We start from the raw sequence: 22,547 nt of genomic DNA, 5'->3' as shown, positions 1-22,547 counted from the left end.
TTATCATCTTCAGTGCCCTGTTCTCCAGGGACAGTCCAGACTGCACTGGTCTCCAAAGGGACAGATGTGCTGCTTCTGACAAATACAAAACACAGCAGCACTGGGGCTGTAGAGCTGCAGAACAGGGTGCAGATTTCTGTTCCCAGCCATCCCAGCATTCCCCTTCCATTCACAGTGGAGCTGAATTTACCCTTCAGCTAGAATCTCCTCATTGAATTCAAGAGATAATTAAGCTGGTATTTAATTTCCTCTGATGGAAGTCATAGTCATAGGATTTAAAATATTTAGTACTTATCAGCAGCACTTTTAAAGGGTCTTTGGCTGAGAGTAGAGAGGAACCTTAGGAGTAGGGGAGTAGCTGGGATGAATGACTGCAGGAATATGGAATCTCCTCCTCCTTGGCCTGAAGTGACAATGAAATCTAATCCTTCCTAAAGTGTATGCAAAGCCCTTGATCTCTCTGACAGTGCTTTACTACATGCATTTTATTGGTGGGTGTCTGCTTGTTATTGCTCTCATCTTTCTGGCCTGCTCTAATTCCCCATGAAACAGCAGAAGGTTTCCCATTTCCTGCAGTGAGTTGAGCAAAAATTTTAAGTTAGATTTGTTTTCCAGTTAATAGGCAGAGGGCTGGGTTTTTGTTTGTTTGTTTCGAAACATTAAGTAAAAAAATATGCTTGGTAGTCTTTATATCCTCTCCCAGTCAAATCCAGCATGCCCCACTCTTAGTTGCATCCTATAAACAGGTATTCATTATTTTCTTTGCCCAAATAAGAATGGCCTTTGCAAGTCCTGAAAAAACTGAGCAGAGAGTGGGAGGTGATTTTTAATGATAATAAAGACAGGGACTCTGTCAGAGCCCTAAACACAACATGGAATGATGATTTTCTGTACCTTGGGGAGACATGGATCTGTGACCAGTGAGAATGGATAATGGCTATCTTCCACCAGCCTTCTGGCTTAAACATGGCAAGTTACCTGCCCTGGGCAATAGTGTTCCAGGTGTATATTTGGCACAGCTGCCCTGGGACACCTCCAGAAGAGCTGCAAGGAGAGAAGCATGTCCTGAGTAACAGCTTGCTCTGCCTTTCCCTCCCCATGGCTGATGATCCCCAAGCCGAAGGCATGAGGAGCTGTCAGGATGAGGCACAGGGAAATGCTGCTTCCCCTGCGGGTGTTTACCTCTGCTGCAGTCCCTTGCTGTTGGTGACTGCATTCCTGAGGTGTGATGTGAGCTGTGCACACCGGTGGATGAGAGGTGTGTGAAGTGTTTTGCTGGTATGATTTCTGTTATTCCACATGAGCAGTGCTGACTCTTGGTTTTGATGGTACAGCTTGTTATTTGTTTTATGCAGTTAGTCATGGTTGGCTGTGCACTTTTGTGCTTGGTGTTTTAACTCCATTGCACTTCAGTACAAAGGAAATTTAAAAAACAACAGTGAAAATGTTTCTAATCTGTTCTTAATTAAGGACACCTCAGTACTTGATTTATGTGAAGAAGGAAAGCTAAACAAAGTGGTTGCTAACATAAAAATATAACTTATTTAAGTCCCAATTTTTTTCCTTTATTTGTGATAGCCAGAATCTAGGAGAACCTGAATACCTATGAAGTTTTATCCAACAACACAATAAATGAGAAGAAAATTACCCTGGACAAAACAGTATATGCTGCTCACTACAATATATTAAATATATATTTGTGCATTAAAACAGATAATTTCAACCCGCTTCTGTACTTTTGTTCGTGATTATATGTGCAGCATAAATTTCCTTTTTCTAAACCACTGGTAATTGTTAAAAATATTTCAGGACAATAATAGTAAAGGCAATGTTATTGAATTCCCTATTTTTAAATGGTCTGTTTCCACCCCACCCCAAATTAACTGTATTTGAACTGTCTGGAAATAGATTAGAATTTTTAAAATTTATTTAGGTTTAAAGATAGGAGGTCTTCACATGTGGTTCAAAACAAAGTAGACATGTTTAAATAGGATAGGGGAAAAAAAAAATCAAAATGTGACATCTGTCTGTGGTAACTCAATTGCTTCAGCTGAACTTTCTTGCCTTCTATTTTTATAAAATGACAATTTATTGCAAACCAAACTTGACCTCCTCCTATATGGAGACAAAATATAAAGTAAAAAAGGTGCAGAACTTTTTTCTTGTCAAGGAAGAAGTTCCCATCCAGTGCAGCACAGCAACTACACTTTAACCATGTGAATGAAAGTTCAACCCCACTGATAATTTGTAAAATTGGGAACTGTTTACAAGATGCACTAGAAATACTGTAGTTAAATATCTGGCAAGCAGAGACTACAGGAGTAAATTCATAGTAATCTTACCCTGTGCAGCTCTTTACATGGTAGGAGTAAACAATTAAATGAGCACAGAAATGCAATAGTTCCTTACAAAAGAAAAGTCACCCAGCCCAAGGCTGGGCAGTCAATTTATGCAGCTCACTTCAATATAAATACTCTTATTATTGTGAAATACTTGTTGCATGTGATCAACACAGCTCTGAGAAATAAGTTGCTACTATTTCAATGTTTCTTCTAACTCATAGACAAAACAACCCAGGGCCAGAATGTGAATAGCACTGACTTAGTTAAAATATACCAGAAAGGATGAGGTTTTTCTGATGCCTTCTGAAAATGTGATCCCAAGTGGTCGCAATTATCTTGGATATCACCTTTGGAGTCATTTGGAAACTGCTTTTGAAATACCAGCAGATCTATTTGTGAATACTTAACAAAAGTAAGTTGCTTGTTAAGGGGGAAGGACACTGTCAAGGCTTTCACAACCTTATGTACAAAATTTTGCAGCAGATTTTGCAGACACCCAAAGGATAAGTGTAAGGCTTCTGTGCCTTAAGGATTTCTGTCTCTTCCCTTAGCATCAGTTGTACTCCCAACTGCTGTGTTTGCACAACAGCTGAAGAAAAAGTTTCCACACATATTTCAAAAATACTGTGAAAACATTTTTGTGAACAAGAGTTTGTGAGAAATTAGAGACTTAATAGCATTCAGGATTTTTTTTTCTATTTTCTTTTAAATTTTGGTTAACCAAAATCCCCTTTTTTTCTACAAACAGAAGTCCTTCATATTTTTTTCAGTTGAAGAACTAAGACAAACTGGCAGTTTTGCAAGATCTGTAAAAAGGGACCAATACTAGCTTTTTAAAATGGACCCAAACTTTTCTTATTATATAAATAATCATTATATATAAGCACTTTAGTTAAATATTACGTATAGACTTGTTTGTTTCTATGTGAATGAATTCAAGCCACACACATTTGTGCATGTGTCTATGCACATGTGAGTATATGTACACAAGTGATCTGTCTGCCAAACTGAAAACAGAAGCACCTCTAATCTAAATACACCAATGTTTAAGTGCCAAACTAGGTTCACCTAACTTGGTGACAAGCTAAGTATAGAAAAATCTCTGTGTATCCCAGATCTAACACAAAACATCTAAAAGTGCAGAGAGACAGTTTCTCAAGGCAGAGGATTGCCCATGTAAATTTCCATTTCTGAATGTTCTGAAGCACTTTGATCTTAGCCACATCAACTATTTCCTCCCTTTCTCCCATGGAGAGGATACCCTATCCTGTAGATATTGAGGGATTTTTACTGCTTTGAGCAAGATACAACATACTGGTGAAGGAGGAACTCTTGCCAACAAAAATCTGCTTTTTACTCAGTAGCTAAGACTGGACACTAATTTCTTCCTCTGCATCTTGCTTCAGGAATGCCCTGGTCCACCAGGCTGAAGTCTCTGCTGAAACAGGGCATCATCCTCCTAACTTTGAACAGATCTATTCAACATTTACTAAATTAGTGAGACAGGAATATGATACCTGTTATTTGGGGTTTAGAGTGCTTGCCAGCTAGGATAGAAAAAGTCTAGTGTTCCAAGTTCTTTCCTTAAAATAGTGAAATATCAGTATCAGCTGATGATGAGGCAGTCACTTGTATTCACTTTTGTACTTTCTGAACATTAAATTATTCTGTAAAAAATGGATTTTTTTTCTTTGGAGATGAAATGTAGCCCAGTCACTTACTTCCATGTTTTGGTGGCTAAAGCTCTCTTTGGAGGTGTAAAGTTATATTCTGCTTGCTATTAAGAGACATTGTCAATGCCACAAAAATTCATAGTAATCTTACCCTGTGCAGCTCTTTACAGTTCAGTCTGGTTTGCAAAAGCACGTGGAAAGCAGAGCAGCTGAATGTGAGGTTGGTGTATCACCCTCCCCACAAGGAAATATCTTCTTCCTGAGGAGGAAACTACCTTCCTTCATGACTACTGCACTTGAGTGATAAACTTCTCCCTGAGCAACAGATGATGTAAGCTTGAGAAATGGATGACCATGACATAGAGCCTTTACAGAAAGGCTCATTTCCATGGATTCAGTTAGGAGGAGACTATGTTCCAACAAAGAATTTCAGTTTGATTTCCTTCTTAATCATATTCATAAAGGGAGTATTTTGCTTTTCTCCTTAATCCAGAAGTTGTGTTGTAACATCACACAGAGCTTCAAACTTCTGTGGCCTCTCAGCTCTGTTTTTACTTCTATATTTACTTTTCCTGGTGTAATCTTTCATTTTTGTTTGATAATTTGGATCTATTCAAATGAATTCCATCATATTTCTGAGAGAAAAAAGTTCAACAAAATTTGAGAACAAAAAGGGTGAGTCCATTGGAAATAAAATTAGCAGCTTATTTTATTGCTTAAGGCCTTCACCAAGGAATAATTTGTGCAAAATTGCTGAAAGCCAAAGAAATCCTAAAACAAAAAGAGTCAATAGTTTGATGAAACCCAGACCTCCTGTGTTGTGCAATTAAAGGTTAGACAGGGTGATAAGAGCTTTAATTTACCTTTGGGAGATATTAATCAGATTTTGGATTAACTTAAAATATGTTTCCTGCGCATTTCTTGCCAGGTGAAGGTCCTTCAATGTTTCCTCTGGTGCAGAGGAAGAGATAACACTCTCTCAAAGTGCGGGGAACACCACAAACCCAGATATGCTATCAGGAGGCTTTCTGTAAACACCATAATTCTGTGCTTTTCCTTCTAGCAGCCAGGAAAGCCAGGGGTACAAATTCCCCTATGTGCTAGTTCAGTGTGAGTTCTGTTATTATTAATTATTTATACAGCGCCGTGCGTGTGCAGGGCTCTTTATAGACAGAAGGAAATATCCCCCAAGAGCCTGCAAAGCGAAGGGCCCAGTGGTACAAACACTTCTTTAGCTTTCCTAGGACGTACTACCTGGAATAATTCACTGATGTCAGTGGGCTACTTAGGTGCTGGTAAGTGCTCTGCTGGGTAGGAAGTGTTTGCAGGATTAGGCTGTAGTTAAACCATGAAGTGATGATGGGTGATGAGGGAAGGGAGGGCAAGCATTCCAGCAACAAGGGCATGTTGTTGCTCTAGTTATAATGAAGGTGTCAGGGGGCCAGGGCATTTTTAATGCTTTATGTTATTTGTGATCCTGTTGCTCAGAAGGAAACGCTCAGCTTTACAGGCCACACGGAAGAAATGAGCTGCTCACTTCTTCCTCGATGAGAGGAAGACTGGTTTTGAGCAGAGGGAGAGACAGAGCCTGTTACATGAGGAAGAAGACTCCAGAGGAAAGGAGGGATGCACAAGAAGAGATGCTGACCATACACTCAGAGAGTCTCCAGCCTCTGCTGCAGCTAACATGTGTCCACTACATCCTCTTTTTTTCCTTTAATTGAGGGCATTTTCAGAAGTTTCCCAGTACATTTCCAGCTCTTGGCAAGTCCCAGGCACATCTGTGACATTTAGCTGATAGCCTCCTTAGCGAAGGGAAGGTTGCCAATGAATCCTTGTGCAACTGTTTATGCTACAAACCAAAGTATACAACCGCCAGTTTCACTCTTACAACACAGAGAGCATTTTTCCTCCTTAATTGAAAGTGTGGAACACAACAAAGCCTTTAAATACTGAGAAAACAACCAGCTGAAGCAAGTAGTAAGAAAGACATCAAGGACGACAGGCACTAGGCTCTCTGCCCAGTGAGACAGGCAGGCAGGGCATGCTCTGTTTTTAAAAGGAACCTGCAGACTTTGGGAAGGGCATGGGATATGGGGGTCAGGGGAGGGGTTGTTCTAGGATTTCAAGGCATTTTGGATAAATATTGAAGGGATGCCGCCTTCCCAGTGAAAGCACAGGTCGAGATGTGGCTCCAGAGGAAGCCAGCAGTAGCAGAGAAGGCTGAGTTGCTGGGCTGGTCTCAGTGGAAATCTTTCCTGGAAGGCTTTTTCAGGTGAAGGCTTTTGCACAGAGGTATGAGACTGTTGCTCTTCAGGCACAAGCCTGCAGCAGAAACAGGCTGAACATCAGCACCTCCATGCCACCAAGAGTTTTAGGGACAGGCCAAGTGGCTGGGGAAAAACCCACTGCATTTCTGAGGGGTAGTGTAGGAACCCATAAATTCACTGCAGGTTGGCTCTTCTGACAGCTCCAAGAGTCAAAATCTGGGAGGAAAAAAAATTTATTATGAAACAAACAAAATAACAGGAATTAACAGGGAAATTCAAACAGGAGATTAGTTTTCAGTCACTTTCTGCAGCATGAATATTTTGAATTTTCTGCATTTTGTGGGAACCAAATGGGTGTCACAATGGTTAAATGAACTGAGAGACACCTCGCCCCTACACTTGGAGGGTGAGGATGGCACTTGCACAGAAACAGACGTCACCAGCCCTCACTTTTCTGAATCCCCACCCCCCCACCTTAATCCCTCTGTGATTTGTGAGACTCTTCTCTTTCCTGAGTTAGTCTGTGATACGTGACTAAATTCATTTCCATACATTTTTTAAAGTTTTTAAATAATTCTGACAGATCACAAAGGGCACTTGAAGCAAACAGATATGTGTAGGCAGATCCACAGATTATGGAACTCAGATACTCTTAATTTTGTCTGCCCTTTTTAGTATTTAACCTGTTCCAGACAGTATTACTGTTTTCTCTTACAAGTTTCACGTTTTTTAACCTAAATTTTTATACTTTCTTAGTAATATGCTTTGAATTCTACATAAAAAGAACTCGTGACATAAACAGCCAGATCTTCCTGCCTGAAAAATCTTTTACATATGACAAACACAAAACTAGCCAGGAGATGGTCTGGCTCTGAGCTCATTTTCCATACTGTAAAGACAGCTTTTGATGTAAGAACCCCATATATATTTACTCAGAGCATCTGACACTTGAGATGAGGCTTTTATTGGTACAAGGTACAGTGGGCTGTCAGTCACAGCGAAGTGAGCCATTGTCCTCCAGGGTTATCAGCACACCTCTCCCCTCACAAAGGCATGTTTTCAAAGCATCAGTGGTGTCACACATGCTTCAGCTGTAACACATGCAGAACAGCACAAGCTGCACCGCCAGGCAGCTCTCTGCAGCTTGCAGTCGAAGATGGGGCTGATGCTCCACAGACTTGGAGGTGGCTCCTGGTGCTCGCTGCCCCTCCACAGGCAGGTGTTGGCAGGTGCCTGATGTGCTGGGATTGGTGGTGGCCTGCTCTAGTATTCCATGAGTTGTGACCAGTCCTCCACAGTGGAGTGGAGGGTCCAGGTAGATTAAAGAACATGCAGTAGCTCTGAGTGAGGAAGGGAATGGTCCTTCCAGCCACAGAAGGCTGTGGTGCTCCTGCCACCAGCCCTGGGAGCATCTTGGCCCCAAGACACAGCAGCAGCCAATGGGGGAAATTCACCAGGAAGAACTGTCCTCACCTGCTTCCCTCTGACCCTTGAGAATAAACGTGACATGGGGCATCACCTTAGACCAGGCAAATAAAGCCTCTGAGTTCATTTCTGCTTCTCCTGACATCACTTCCAGACTGCAGCTATAGAATTTTACATTTGCTTTTGTACTGAATGGCCGACAGAAATCCCAAGAGATTCAGTCTCAAAAGTATGCCTAAAGAGGGAATATGGTCTGGATGTAATTTAGCTGCCATTGCCCAGCAATTCCATAGATCTCTTTGACTTGTGACATTAAATATATGGAGCAAGCACATGAATGGATTAACATACACAGTCCTATAATTAGCTATGTTATTAAATTTGCTAAGTAGATGGGGGGAAAGGGGCTTGTTTGCCATCTGTTTAAAAAGTATCTCTCTTTCCACTGAAATCTGGATATAAAAAACCCCAGACATGTGGGCATGACTGCCTTACATACATTACTGGGATTATTTCCCTTGAGTTAACCAAGACAAGCATGATTCATATACCAGTAGAATGTTGTGCAAAAATGTGCATAGCATTTTTTCACATAATGTTCCTTTTCCTTCCCATTATAAATTATGAATCATGTAAACATCATGAATTACAGAGTTTTTGGTTGGTCTGGGGTTTTTCTTTTTTCCCCATGACCCTAAAAACTACTTAATAGAAGAGTAATTATAATAAGCAGTATGGTAAATTCTGCCATGAAAATTATTTTTTATTTCTACTCTTGTCACTATGTAACAACACAGTCATTTGCTTTGATTTTCCTAGAAAACTTGAAATAATCAAACTAATTTTAGAACCCAGACACACACACACACACACACACCACACATTTCCACTGACTCTGAATACAGAGCATGTTTGTATAGCAAGAAAGAAAAATTGGCACTGGTTAGAAAAGAGATGCATATTAAATATATAATCATTAGCCTCAGCTATGTGGAAATTGTCTAAAAGTATGAAAACAAACTGAGCTCTGAGCAGCTTAGAGCAAGGCCCTGGTTTATGAACTCTTCAGTAGAGCTCTGTCACTCGATCAGGAGACTCACGAAAGCTTGTACTGTGAGAGCACAAGAAAAAGACAGCATGAAAGAAAAAAACCAACAAAAACCACCCAAGCTGAAAGATGGGAAGCTCTCCAAAAGCGTAACTGAGCAGTACTTTAAGCCAATATTTCTGTGTAGAGCCTTACCTTTAATGCCACATATCTTTAGAGAGATGAGCAAGCATTTGTAATTTCCAGTGAACCATTTACATCAGTGTCTGCAGCATGCAGACTGAATGTTTTATAAGCTTTTTTTTTTCAAACAGTGCCTATGATAGCAGTACAAAAGCGCAGGTGAAAGCAAGGGAACCTGGATCTGAGCAGTTTTTCCATTTGCCTCAGGCTAGCTGAAAGGATGTTCTGTTAGCTCAGAGGCAGAGAGACCCCCTGGAACACTATGAGTTTGGGGTTCAGTCACTCATCTGTGATAATTTATCTGTGATAAATGCAAAAGTCACAATAAAGCAATGGAGGAGGCACAGCATAAACCAAGAGAGGAACATAAAGGGAAGGGAGCTGTAAGGTACCTCAACACGTACAGTCTAACTCCAGTCTTCCCATACAGTCATCGGAGAGGGTTAAGCTTTCAGCGTGGGTGCTCTGAGTCACTGCCTGGAGGAGCTCAAGAGGTGATTATTTATACAGCACATTAACCACACAGGACTATATAGGAGGTCTAAAGTTCAGGATCTGAACATGAATACTCCCCAGAAGGTGTGGAGTTTGCATTTCTTTCTATTTGCCATTATCCCCATGGTGCCTGTGAGCTCCTCCAAGCCACATTATAGAAGATGAAGAAACTGTCTAATTTACACCAGACAGAAACAACTCCTATCAGGGATCAAGGCTGAAGTTCCTCTTCCTATGTCTTCCTCTCTGGCAGTGGTAAAGACCAAGATATATGTTGGATATTTGTCCCTGCACAGAATAAAGTGGTCAAGATAAAGTAGCTGGGTATTATTTGCATGCAAAGAAAATTAAAACCAAAAAAGAAACTCCCTACTAAGGACAGTCATCCATCTGTTTTTCTTTAGGGATGCTTTAACATTAGCTAAATATCACTTATTTACACCTGAAGAAGTTAAATGATCTTGTTCCCATGAACTCTCTTACAAATGCTGTCCTGGCCTGTGATTTATATAAAAGTAGCTGTTCCCTTAATTTTATTCACAATAGGTTCATTCTTACCGTATGAACCTGCTTTGTCAGTATTCGCTTTGATTTATGGAAGATTTCAAACTACCAAAATAACTATCCCTTTTCTTTTCATTAAAGCTAATCCCCACAAAGACACTTTCATCTGCTGATTAGTCATGCTTCAGCAATCCTTGCTAACCAGAGGCTAAGTTATTGATGTGTTAAAGATGTAATCGCAGAGATTCAAGACCACTGAAGAAAATTCAACGTGTTGTTTGACAGTGTCAGAATTTAGCAGTGTCTTGGCTTCTTGAACCAGCCAGGGTAGCACATGTTCAGCAGCATGGTCAAATCTCTTCAGGTAAGCTACAGGCCAGAAAGGCTGTGTTAGGAAGCATTTCAAGTCCACAGACATGCTGCATTGAAGATCATGAAAAGAAGGGGTAGGGATTTCCAAAATACTTCAGGGAAGTTGGAACCCCACCTCATTCAGCATTAACAAACTGAACTTCAGTGTTCTCAACAGTGCACCCAGCATTTTAAGTCAAAGAGGCAACATATTTTGCATTATAAATTGTACGTGTAATTCATTATCATGGCTCATGTTTCCCCAGCCTTGTCTCATCTGAATGTTTATTTAGAAATTATCTAAGCAAACCCATCTTGTAGCTTTGCATGCTCTGATCATTGTGAAACAATAATTTCTTCCTGGCCATCACTCTGAGTGATTTTTCAATTAGAGAATGACAAGTTCAAATACTAGAAGCAGTTTCCCATGTACTGATTATCATTGCAATGTTTAATATAATAGTTTGATGTGCTGTAGATGTGCTAAGGAGAATAAGGACTCGTAGAGCTCTAGAACCTGTTTCTAAAACCTAGAGGTAATGGAGGTCTTCAAGACAAATCCACCACCCAGTGAAGCAGCTTGTATTATGCTTCAGAAAAGGGGACACAACAAGCCTGAACTGCCGCTTCCAGCAGTCAGGACCTGTCTGACTCAGCTGTGATTGGCAGCTACATGACACATATTTAAGCTCATCAGAATGTATAGCCCTTGTCACAGCTACCCCACAACTTCCTCAGGTATATGTGTATTCATGGCTGATGCTTCAGTATCTTGAACTTAACAGCTGCGTGCTTTTTAAGAAATTAAACATGAGTGAGACCTGCTCCAAATCCCAACTGACTTTACAAGTGGCATGTAGAGGTCTCCAAGCAATAATCAGCCTAATTCTTGTGCAGTCACCTTTTGGGACATAAACATATATTCAGTTGCCATTACTTATAATCATCAAGCTATACTAAGAACCACTTCACTTGAGTCTTCTCCATATTTGATGGACAATTGGAAATTACTGACAGCAGGAAGCCACCGTGGGTGTCACAGTCAGCCTGGGCTGGAAAATGGCTTAGCTGGTTTTGGCGAGTAAAGATCCTGAGAAGATACATCCTGCTGAGCCTGAGCTGCTGCCATCTGGGCTAGGCCAAGTGTCACCAGGCTAAAGGAGATGACAGCATGGAGACCCCTGCACAGATACACAAGTGGGCCCTGGCCCAATTGACACCGGCACAGGAGTTGGGCTGGCTCAGTGCACCCACCAAAGCATCACTGCAGGAGTCCTGAATCCACTTTGTGCTGCTCCTCTCCCACGGCCCTGTTACACAAATAGCCAGGCACTGACTGCACTACGATGCCACTTTGTCCCATTTTCAAAGCTGCTGCGTGGATGAGCCCACACTCCCTCATCACTCGTTCTGTTAGATGAAGCTTACAGGCTGCACCAGGTTTGGAGCTTCTGTTCCATAATCTTACCATTACTTATGTTTGACCTGGATCAGCACAGACATATGCCTTTCCTGTCTTCTGTGATATAATCTCAAGTGCTCTTCACTGATAGACTTGGTTCTCATTTCTGTTTTCATGTAGTGTGATAGAAGACACCAATGATGCTGCTTCTGCCGTGTCCAGCCTTGTACTCAGAGCACTCTTTTGTATCACTGAGTTTTTCCCCAGGGTTGACATTTCACCCATTTTATGTCAGTCTTCCTTACTTTGCAGCATAAACTCATTGTGTGTCCTTACTGTTTACTAAATCCACGATCCAGATGAGAATCCCCTTCCTCATGGATATTAGCACAGAGCAGTATGTACAGGGTTCATGGAAGCCAGCTTTCTGCCTCCTTTCTAGCAGCTGCTTCTTCATCTGGTGTATTTCTGGATGGACAGCATCCAGTTCCAGGGCAAACACTGCTCCACAAGGAATGTTCTTGGAATCCTCTGGCTGAGCTTGGTCCATGAGCCCAAATCCACTGAGCACATGTAAATTGGTCCATTGTTAATTTGTGCTGGAAAGCCCTGCTGAGCACAGGAATATGCCAGGAACACAAATCTCTGAAATCCTCTTTTCAATTGAAATGGCTTCTTCTCACTCACTTCTTTCACCTTTCAGCCTTGTCCTGGCCAGCTAAGACTGATGATTGCTCCACACAGCATATCAAAGATTTGCTCCATCTAGGCACAAATCACCCTTGGAAGGGGCATTGAACTCTGGACTGCAATTGGACCTGGTCCTGCAGATTGCTTGCTGCATGATGCCCTGTGGAGTCCTGTGTCAGCCGCTCATTTGGTACAGCTATTACAGAAAAATAAGCCAAATAAGCTTATTGAGACTTTACCCCTCGCTTATAGTCAAGTTCTGTGTTATCTGCAGCTGGGACAGTCTGACCTGACCTTAGGCTGCATGGCAAATGGAAAAACCCTACAAACACTTTCAGTGCTCTGACTAAATCAAGTCTGCTCTGATTTGTGTCAGGGTCACCACTCATATTTGTTTTGTGATTGCACATTTAACGCAAGAGTTTAGTTCCTATACCTTGTGCAGCCTAAAGGGAAGACTTAAGATTTTGACTTCCCTTGTGAAATACCTTTGTTCCTTCAGTTTGAGGAATGATCAGTTACCGTGAGCAACTGATCAGATTAAAATGTACAAAATCACTCATAATCGGTATATGTCAAATTCCTAGGAAATTAGGCTATTACTAGTGAAGAAAGACAGCACAGAGGAAAAGCATGTTTTCACTGTGACCTGGCGGTTCACTGACTCAGAGACAGGCTATCTGTACCAGATCTGTGAAGCAATCCAGAATATTTCAACCAGCTGGGTTGGATAATGCTGACACACATGAGACAGAGCCAATAGCTGTATCTCACAGAGGCTGTAACAGCCCTCAGTGTAACTAACAGGTGGTGTGCTGTTCCAGAGGCTTTCCATGATTCCACCCTAGTTTGAGTCTAATGAAAAACAGTGTAGTTGGCATCCATATTGATTGTTCATAGACCTCTGGTTTCTGTGAGTAGGTAAGTACTGATTACACAGGTAATCAGCTTGTGCAGCTCTTGGAGTGACTCTTCATCCTCATTGCAGTGTCTGGAAGATCATATGGTAAGGAGTGTGTGTCTTGCTGCTTTAGCCCAGGCAGCATTTTCACCTGATCCTGAGATGAGCACCCGTTCTTTCACCTCTGTTTTGCAGATGTCATTGAGAACCAGCAACTGATTCTTTCTGAAAGGACACCCCATTATTCAGTTTGCAAATACTGATGTATATCCCTTTGCCCGTGGCTTATCAACACTTTCTCATCTTGTTACCCAGGATGTTTTGACAGATATCTTTATAAGATCCAGACAAGAGTTCTTGATAACAATATGAGCAGAATGGTAGCCATTAGGTGACTTTCTAAGCCCTCCTTTTTTTTTCTTTCAGGTAGTTTTCTTTATGGAGAGTTAAATTACAGCAGGAGTGGTCTTATCCTGTGGAACAAGTGTCACTAGCAATAATCAAAAGATGTTTGCATCTTCAGGTGATACACAAATACAAGCTGAGAGCTTCTGCTTCCACAGGGCCTGGAACACAGCTAGCAGCTGCTTTGTGATGGCACCTGAAAAATCACACCTGAGGACCTTTAGGCTCAGAGTCAAATTTACCCATGGCAGACACGCTACTTTCTCTGTTGAGTACTTGGGCATGTTCTTTGACCTGCTTACTTGTTTTTTCTCCCAGAAAAGTGTGAAGTTTGTCTCCAGTAGTTTCCTGGTATGTCTCCTGTAGTCTTCCAAAACATGCTGGGGGTATGACTAAAGAAGTAGGAGTGGATGAGCAAAAATATTTTCTCTTTTTCTGTCCCAGTAGATGTATCTATGCTGGTATCTCAAACTCTGCCAACCCTGAGACCTAGAGGCATGTTCTAGCCACATCCATATTCCTGAGCTTTCTTGCCCACCAAAGCGTGGGACAGGCAGAGTCATTCTACCTATGGATCTAACCCATGGCTTGTGCCATCTCCTGACACAGGCAAGGAAAATTTTGGGAGAATTTTACTTAGTATTAGCTAGAAATATGCCAGGAACCCTAGCAACAGTTGAGCAACATAAACACATTTTGGTGCCTGGGAACATTTCTTGGTACTATTGTTTTATTTTTTTCCATTATATTGCTCAAAAAAACCTTGAGCACTTTTTAACTGCTTTCCAATTGAATATCTCCTAGATCCAAGATCTAATTACTCAAGGGTAATAATTCCTGGCTGGTAAAATAAATCCTCCTGGAGAGCACTTTGCAGACAATCTGAGTGACAGCACAGAGATTTTTATTTGTTTTTCAGGGCATGTCCAGCACTTATTGATATAGCTGGAACATTCTGCTCATGCTTGGAAGTCAGTGGGACAGGAATTCCTGGTCTCACCTCTTGTTCATATTCTTTGGCTATTCATGGTGTAGAAATTATCTGGCTGTTGTGAAGACTTATGGAGAAGGTAGGGTGAATCACACTTGTAGAGTGAATGTGTCTTTTATTCCAGGATATTCTCTCACTGGAGAAGTTCATAACAACTTGTTTGGTGTAGGGAATCTGATGTCATGCCATCTGTATAATTTCTGCTGTAACCCATAAATTCACTAGTGAGTTTATCTCTTTCATGTTCCTTGAAAAACAAAAGCAGCCTTAGTTATTTCAAGTGGGCATGTTGAAGCCTTGCTGCTGTAAGCGCTACAGGGTAGTATAAACCATCTCATTCTTTGACCGTGGCAGGAGATCTTTAGTGCTCATATGAATCCAGGAATGGATGGTAACAAATGTTTTGTCTGGTGCCTCTTCATCAAAGTTAGTAGGATAGCTACAAGCTAGGGTGTTTCTACCTCCTCCACTCCCATTATTGCTTCGAATCAAGTGCCAGAATAATTAGTTCATTGCTGAAGAACTTTTCTTAGCAGATCTCATATCCCACACAAGGCAACAATTCACAGGTCTTAGTCCAAGTACAAGAGTGTATTCCAGCAGGGACTGGGAAAGAAAAAACCCTTAATGTTATATTACTTGAAGCCAGTTCATGCAGTGCATGTCCTCCACTAGAGTACCACCCACCAGTCCAGATGACTCTGGATTAATCTCATACACTCCCAATCGATCATACAGGACAGACAACACTCACAGTGTACATAAGAGTGATAAAATTCAGTTATTACATCCATGTCAAAGGGCCCCAGGCTGTGGATCACAAATGTAAATGAGAGCAGCTGAACGCTTTTCCATTTTTGCTTTTGTTTTTACCATGGGGTTTGAAGTGTCACATTCTGTAATATAACTTCCCTTTTCTAGTCACAAACAAATGACATCTGGCCACTTTCAATAATAAACTTGAAGAGAGGGGACATTTCCTTTCAGCTTGTTGTGCCCCTTCGTAACCTTCAAATTCCAACGAGAGCTGAGGAGAAGGAAAACTTTTTAAAAAATAATCCCCTAATGATTAAACTTACCAATGGAGAAAAACTTTGCTCCGAGCCTCTGAGTACTGTTGGGTTCACACAATCTCAAACATCCTGACACAGTTAATGCTTGAGGAGCTGTTTGCTGCTCCCTCTCTCATTGTTACATCATACAGGAAGCCCTTGCAGGAAATGAAAGTTCAGCCAGCCTTCTCCTCCCTCAACACCTTGAGCTTACAAGTCTAAGACAGAAAGCATACAAGGAAGAATGAAGGCGGGGTAAGAGCACAGGAGAGGCAGGCCAGACACAGATAAATCACATACCTTGATTTTCCTGTCTGGCACAACATTCAGTTTTCTTTCTGGAGGTGCTTCTGTGAAATAATCTGGGTTTCACTGAGCAGGAGGTTTTCGCTGTCTATCCCACATGGGGGCTTGTCATTCAGGGTTGTGTAGGCTGAGTCTGCTTTGTGCCTGTGTCACCTCAGCGGGCATTTTCAAAGGAATACAAATAAATTAAATCACTCTTTCTTTTGAATTAAAAGGATGGGCTCCCATCTCTTGATATACCCCCAATCTGAATGTTCGTGTCACCGCAAGGATGTGGTGGAGCCCTTTGTTTGTGTGGAAAAAAGTCTGCCTTCAACCAGACTCCTCCAGCTCTTTCAAACTGGGAGCAGAGAATGGCTGAGGTTATCAAGTTGAATAAAAACTGGGAAAGGCACTGTGAGCAGAGGAAATGAAAAGCTTTTTTCTTCCTCTGTTCTTAGTCAACAGAAATACCAGACACATAATCTTAACAGTTCAGGCCAAGCCACTACCAGTGGTGCAACACGTAGTACATCCAGAAGAGGCAATTTAGGGTCTGTGATTGGAGCTGCAAGGCCTCCTCCTGATGATCTACAAGAGCTTCTTTCAGAGTTGATTCAGGACAAGGGAAAGATTCCCTTTGGTTTTCCTATGGCCCAGATAGTGGCACCATCCCTGCCACCACAGATAGCTAAAGGTTTTCTAGATAAATGTTTTTCTCTTTCTGATGAAAACACGATCTATGGAAGCCAATCTGTGTTGAAAATTTTGAAATGCTAAATGGAAATGCACCATTTCTGCTTCTTGTTCTGCCTGCCTGCCCAGCCAGCTGCCTGCTCAGCTCCCTTCTAGCTCCCTTGGCAGGTGCAGGACTTCTGTCTTGCAAAGTGCTTGTAAAAGCACCTTTTGGTTCCAAAACACTAGGAAGTGCCACAGCAAGAGTTGTCTGTTTTTGTTACAGCACATGTACAGCTATTGCCAAAGCAAAGCTAATGAGGACTGCAGGAGCCAGGCAGAGATTCAAACTTCTGGACTGACATCATCACAATCTGAAACAAGAAAATTTACTTAAAAAAAAAGGTATGACACTTTCTCACGCACTCACAGAACAGTGGAAAGCCCTCCAGGTTTCTGTGGAATACGAGGCCTGTTGTGAGTCTCCCACCAGAAGGCACTGGCAGCCCACCCCAGCCCAGGTGGGTTCACCAGTGCATGACTGCTCCTTCTTGGCATGCAACAGGCTCTGCCAGTGCCCTTGTGCAGCACAGATCACCCAGATCTCTTTAAATGCAGCCCTCTCCTTTGGAGGCAAGTTGCATTCCCCCAGACACTCCCCGGGAGCACGTTTCCCTGCAGGAAAATGCAAGTGAACCTCTTGGGGTGCATGTAGGAAATGCCCTGCATCGATCCTGCTGCATCCAGCACACATGGCCAGCTTTTATTGCTTTGCTGCACATGGCCCTGGGGCTGTAGAAGTCTCCAAGGCTCTCCTGATTTGTGGTGTAGAACTCTCTAAAGCAGCTGGGAATTGACAGTGCTGTTGTGCAGCCTGCAAGACTTTGGAATATTACCTGGTAACACGTGACAGGAAAAATCTACCAGGGAGGTGTGGCTCCCTGGCTGCCTTTGTTTCCAAGCTTTGTGTCCTGGCATGTCACCCCACAGCCTGCCAAAGAGCAGCCTCTGTACCAGCCTTGCTGCAAGGACATACACACATTTGGAAATGAGAAAATAGCTGTAATATCCATGTCCATCTACAGAAGAGTCCTCCTTGGGAGCAAGCAACAGGGCTGGTGAGCCTACTGCCCTTGTGAGGCCCACAAAATCTCACTTCACTACCACAGACCTGAGATTTAAACTATTACCATAAGACTGGTCTCTTCCTCTGTGCCTTCAGAGGTTGCAATCCTCCATGGCTGGTACTTCTCACAGCTTCTCTTGCTGCAAAGCTTCTAGGAAAAAGAGTATGGAATCTCCGAGGATGAGTCACAACACGTGGCCACACTGTTCTGTGGTGATGCAAAGGAAAACACAGCAGTGCTGGTTAGAGATAGTCAGCTCTAACCCCCTGACTCTGCCTGAGGACACAAAAACTCAGGCCGTGTCACTGAACATGGGTGGCTGACTTCAGAGCTGTTGTGTACTCTTCCCATCTCCTGTTCAGAGGGGATGCTCTGGGAGTCAGCTTAGCTTTCTAGTCCAGGAGAAGTTCACCCATAGTTTATATTTTCCAATATTTTCTTGGTGACTAACAGTGTTAATGAACTCTGAGGAGAACAATCTTTCTGCTGCTGGGTGACCAGCCTGTTTTGCAGGTCCCAGCCTCATCTCTGGCTCTCCCTGCTTGCAGCCTCTTGTCCAAACAGTTCCTTTGTCCCTGAAACCCTGTGGTCCAGTTCTTTACAGCCTGTCCTACATCTTCCTGACCTGCTACAAAACCTCTTTCCAAAAGCTATCATTCATCAGTTTGTTCCTGATGAGAGTCGTTGATCAAAGCAAAAATGTGGCTCGTTGTACTTGCCACTATCAGAGAATCCCACAAGGCATATCTGATGTGAGCACCCATGTTCCCAGCAGCCAGGGAAATTGTAGTCATGATTAGATGCACACTGCTCCCAGAAAAGGGCTTGGCTGAGGCTAGGCAGTTATCTGGGGCCCCTGTGGGGTGAAAACACTGGCTGTGCATGGAGAGAGAAGGAAGACAGAGCTCACCATGGCATTTCTGGACCTTCTGCAAAGGGCCCAGAGCAGAGAGCTCATGTGGGCACACCCTCAGAGCTCCCTCCCATCCTCCCTCCTTACAGTGTGCAGGAGTGTGGCCTGGCTTGGAAAGTCACAGAGCAAATACATTGCCTGACTGACACAGAAAAGTTTCTGTGTTTATGGAAAAATGACCAAAAACAAGGCCTGAGTGGATTCTTTCATAATCAAGATCATTTTCTCTCCCACAAGCAGGAAAGCAGAGGGGCATTGCAAGAGAGGGAGATTTTGCTAAGCGGATTAACATATTAACTAAAAATAAAGATTGGACATATTTGGAATTCTAAGATAAATCTTGCTTTTCTGATGACAATAGAAAAAATCAAGCCTCTCTCCTCTGCTTTTTGTGGCGCTCCAATTCATTCTAGCCTGTTAATTCATGAGTTTATCTATACTGTACATGAAAAAGATATGTCTATGCCTAGAGGACATCTGACATTTGGGTACAGATGATCTAGTGATTGGCATATTTTGATTCATCAACCCAATGCTGAATACATTACCAGAAGATTTGTTTTGAAATAAGAAATTGTTCTTTTTTGATTTAATTACTTCAAATGTTTTCCCCATATAGCATCTCCCTTTTATTTTGTCCATCCAACCTGATCAGGAAGTGGATTTTTAAAACCCCTTATAGCCTCCACTTAGCCTGAAGTGACAAATCTCCCTACTCTTCTATATAGCAGTCTTGGTGCTGTGCTTGAGTCCATAGCAGTCTGAGCAGGGGAGACATCCCTTGAGGATAATGGTGTCCCTCCAGAGGCTGTGCTGGTTTGCCTTGGCCAGTTCCAGCCCTGGAGGAGATTCATTTCAGCTGTCTGGGGTACTGGCTGATGCTGTGTCCTCTGTGATGTTCACCATACCATGTGCAGGCACACACAAGCTTTTGCCCTTCTTCACAGTCATAGCCCCTCCTTGGCTTTTTTTGGCTGCAAATACAAAGCATGGAAGCAGATACATGGACCTCCAGTTTCTCCATGCTCCTTAGGGTGGTCGCCCTCCCTCACATCAAGGCAGAACAGTCTCACAGGTGGTGGGAGGATCACCCCAGGATGTTGGCCTGGGGGATTATCTATGGCATCCTTTAAGGAGAGTGCCCAGAAAGCCAACAGCTCCACAGGGTGGAGGAGGCTCGGTGCCTGCACTGCTGGTGTTATCTCCAGCTTGTGTAAATGAAGGTGACTGGTTTATTTTCCAATCTGTCAGCCCCAAGGGGAGCCTTTTGGTGCACACACCCAGGGCAGACTTGGTGACCAATTTTACCACTGCAGTTCAAAGCTGTGGGATTTCAGACCCTCCTCCCCCAGTCTAGAAGAAAGCACAAGATGCCCCATGGGGAATTATTTTGGGGAATTACCCACCAGTGGCACAGCCTGGGTGCAGTGTGTCTGCTGGCCAGCAAGCACTTATCTTCCTGTTAGGGCAGGTCTATCCTAAGACTCCAATCTCCCCTATTCTCCTAGAGCTTAAAATATTTTCTTCTTTCGATCTGCAAAGACAGCTGAAATCTCTCAAGAATTAATGAAAAATAAATGCCATAGCAATCTTCCCTAGGAACCTTCCAGTGGGTTTATATGCATATGTGTGTGTGTTTGTGTGTACACACATGTACACCCACAGACTTCACCATTTCAGCAGGGGACTTTCTATTTTACATTCTTCTCGGGCTAACACTTGCACTTTAATACCAGATATCACTGTGAGACATAATGAGGGTCATTAAATGTATTTATTAGCTTATTAAAGCGAACTGCCTTCACTGTTGCAGCTGGCCTGTGTTTTATAGAAACCCCAGCAAATCCCCAAAGTCACACAACAGGAGCCCAACGCACTTTAGCTGATGACAGAGTAAATATCAAATTTACTAGGGCTAGCAAGTGGCAAACACAGTTCTGGTATGTTATTTGAAAACCTGCCATGAGGCATAATACGTAATTGTCAGCTCATAAGGGTAGAGTTGATTTGGAAGGAAATATGAGAAGAATTTGATAGGATTCAGTAATATTTTCAGGGATACAGTTTAATTATAAACAGTCAGGAAGCTCTTAGATACTAGCTGTGGGTCTCAAACAACCATTAAAGGAAAAGGAAAAACTTTAGCTGGCTACATGAGCTGATCTAATGTGGATTTTAGTCATAACACATGAAATAGATACACCTGAAGTGCCCATATCTTTAACAAAGTCTATGTGGAAAATAAATTTATATTTTGAGTTAAGTTCAGGAAGAACAGAAAGACCCAGTGGGTGCTGATTGTCTAAACAAGGTGTACCTGGGAGTGCCCAGGTAAATGCATTTATGTTTTTTTCACTAGGCACCCTTTGTTTCTCGCAGGCTGTAGTCTGTGAAGCAACTTCTTTTCTCATTTGTAAGACATGAATGTTTCTTCTTTCACTCTGGGGTTCCTCAACCCTCATTTCAAACACTCCAGGGACTGCAATAGCAGGGTGTTCTCAGTGACCCCAGCACAGATGAAGGCAAGTATGATGCCAGCGCAGGATAGAGTTCTGCTGCTCCTCCCAGGAGCCTATTTAGGGGAAAACACTGCTGAGGAGCCCAGCCGCAGTGAAGCCCTTCACTGTGGGGATGGGCAGGAAACTCTGCCCCAGCAAAGCCCCAGGAGGGCTGGGTTTAGTCTCCCAGCCCCACAGATTCAGCAAAGGTTGGGATCCTGAAATTGTACCAGGACAGAGCTGCCCTTTAACCCTCACTTTCAGGTAGTCCTGCTTATGTGAAGATGATGGGAAAGGCTGCAACTCTCTCAGACATTTCTTGAGCTGTTCCTATAAGGCAAAGACAAATCAGCAAATCAGATAGATAGATAGATAGATAGACAGATAGATGGAAGGATGGATGGATGGATACAGTATCAGTGGATGCAGAATCAGCCACACTTTTGGCTGGAGGTGGCTCCAGAAATCAGAAATCAGAAAGGGATTAATCACAAGGAAGTAGACTTTGTTTTTAAAAGCTCCTCTCATCCAAACAGCCCTCTCAAATCTGGTTGGGAATAGTCTCCCAGGACACTGGATGAGCAATGAAGCCAGGTGAAGACAGAAGAGCTGCTCAGCCGCTGTGAGATAGCTGTGACTAAGAATGATGACCGCTGTCTGCCTTAATCAAAAAGAAAATAATCCTGTGTCCCTCTTCACTCCCATTACAAGGAATTCACGAATGGGTTTGCATCACTTTCCATAAAGCAGAAGGAAAACCCCTGCTGAGGTATTTTTACTCTTCCTCTATCTCACTGTCCTGCTCTAACACCCACAGTTCTCCTGAAGATACAGTCACTGCTTATTCAAAGTTCAAGTGTAGGGGGACCCTGAGCTGTTCTGCCAAAAGCTTCCCCCTTCCCCCTCCACCCCCGCCTGAATCACTGGCAGCAAACATAATGGCAGAGGGTGTCACATTCTTCTTACCGTAATTCTGTAAAGCAGACTGGGATATTTTCCGAGATTTCTTGTACAGCTGGATGCAAGCAACTCTGTGTGTGTGTACATGTGCGTGCACCCAAGTGCCAATAAATCATCTTAAACTCACATGTTTGGAAAATTACTGGTTGATTTGGCTGTTTTCTCATAATTAAGTGTGTGTATTCAGATTATAATTGAAGATTTACGTCTTCAGGCTTTATTCTTCCAAGTTCTTTGTTAAATTTCATATATGAATAACACGAAAGCGTACCCCAGATAGCCGAAAGGCATGAATTGTAAGTGCCCACACCTCTATACACACTTTTTCATAATGGCTTAGGCTGACATGAGCCAGGA

At 42.6% G+C, this 22,547-nt stretch overlaps 1 long non-coding RNA gene across 1 annotated transcript; it reads right to left on the bottom strand.

Annotated features, from left to right (window-relative positions):
- Nucleotides 1–5,847: 5,847 nt before the first annotated feature.
- Nucleotides 5,848–15,941, bottom strand: LOC132335624 (uncharacterized). Its single transcript, XR_009488711.1, has 2 exons — nt 15,760–15,941; nt 5,848–6,501 (listed from the first exon to the last, which is right to left on the bottom strand). It is a non-coding gene; the product is annotated as an uncharacterized LOC132335624 (long non-coding RNA).
- Between the last annotated feature and the right edge of the window lie 6,606 nt (nt 15,942–22,547).

The sequence above is a fragment of the Haemorhous mexicanus genome, chromosome 1, assembly GCF_027477595.1.
Source record: "Haemorhous mexicanus isolate bHaeMex1 chromosome 1, bHaeMex1.pri, whole genome shotgun sequence".
NCBI lineage: Eukaryota > Metazoa > Chordata > Aves > Passeriformes > Fringillidae > Haemorhous > Haemorhous mexicanus.
This window is presented reverse-complemented; position numbering and strand designations above follow the sequence as displayed.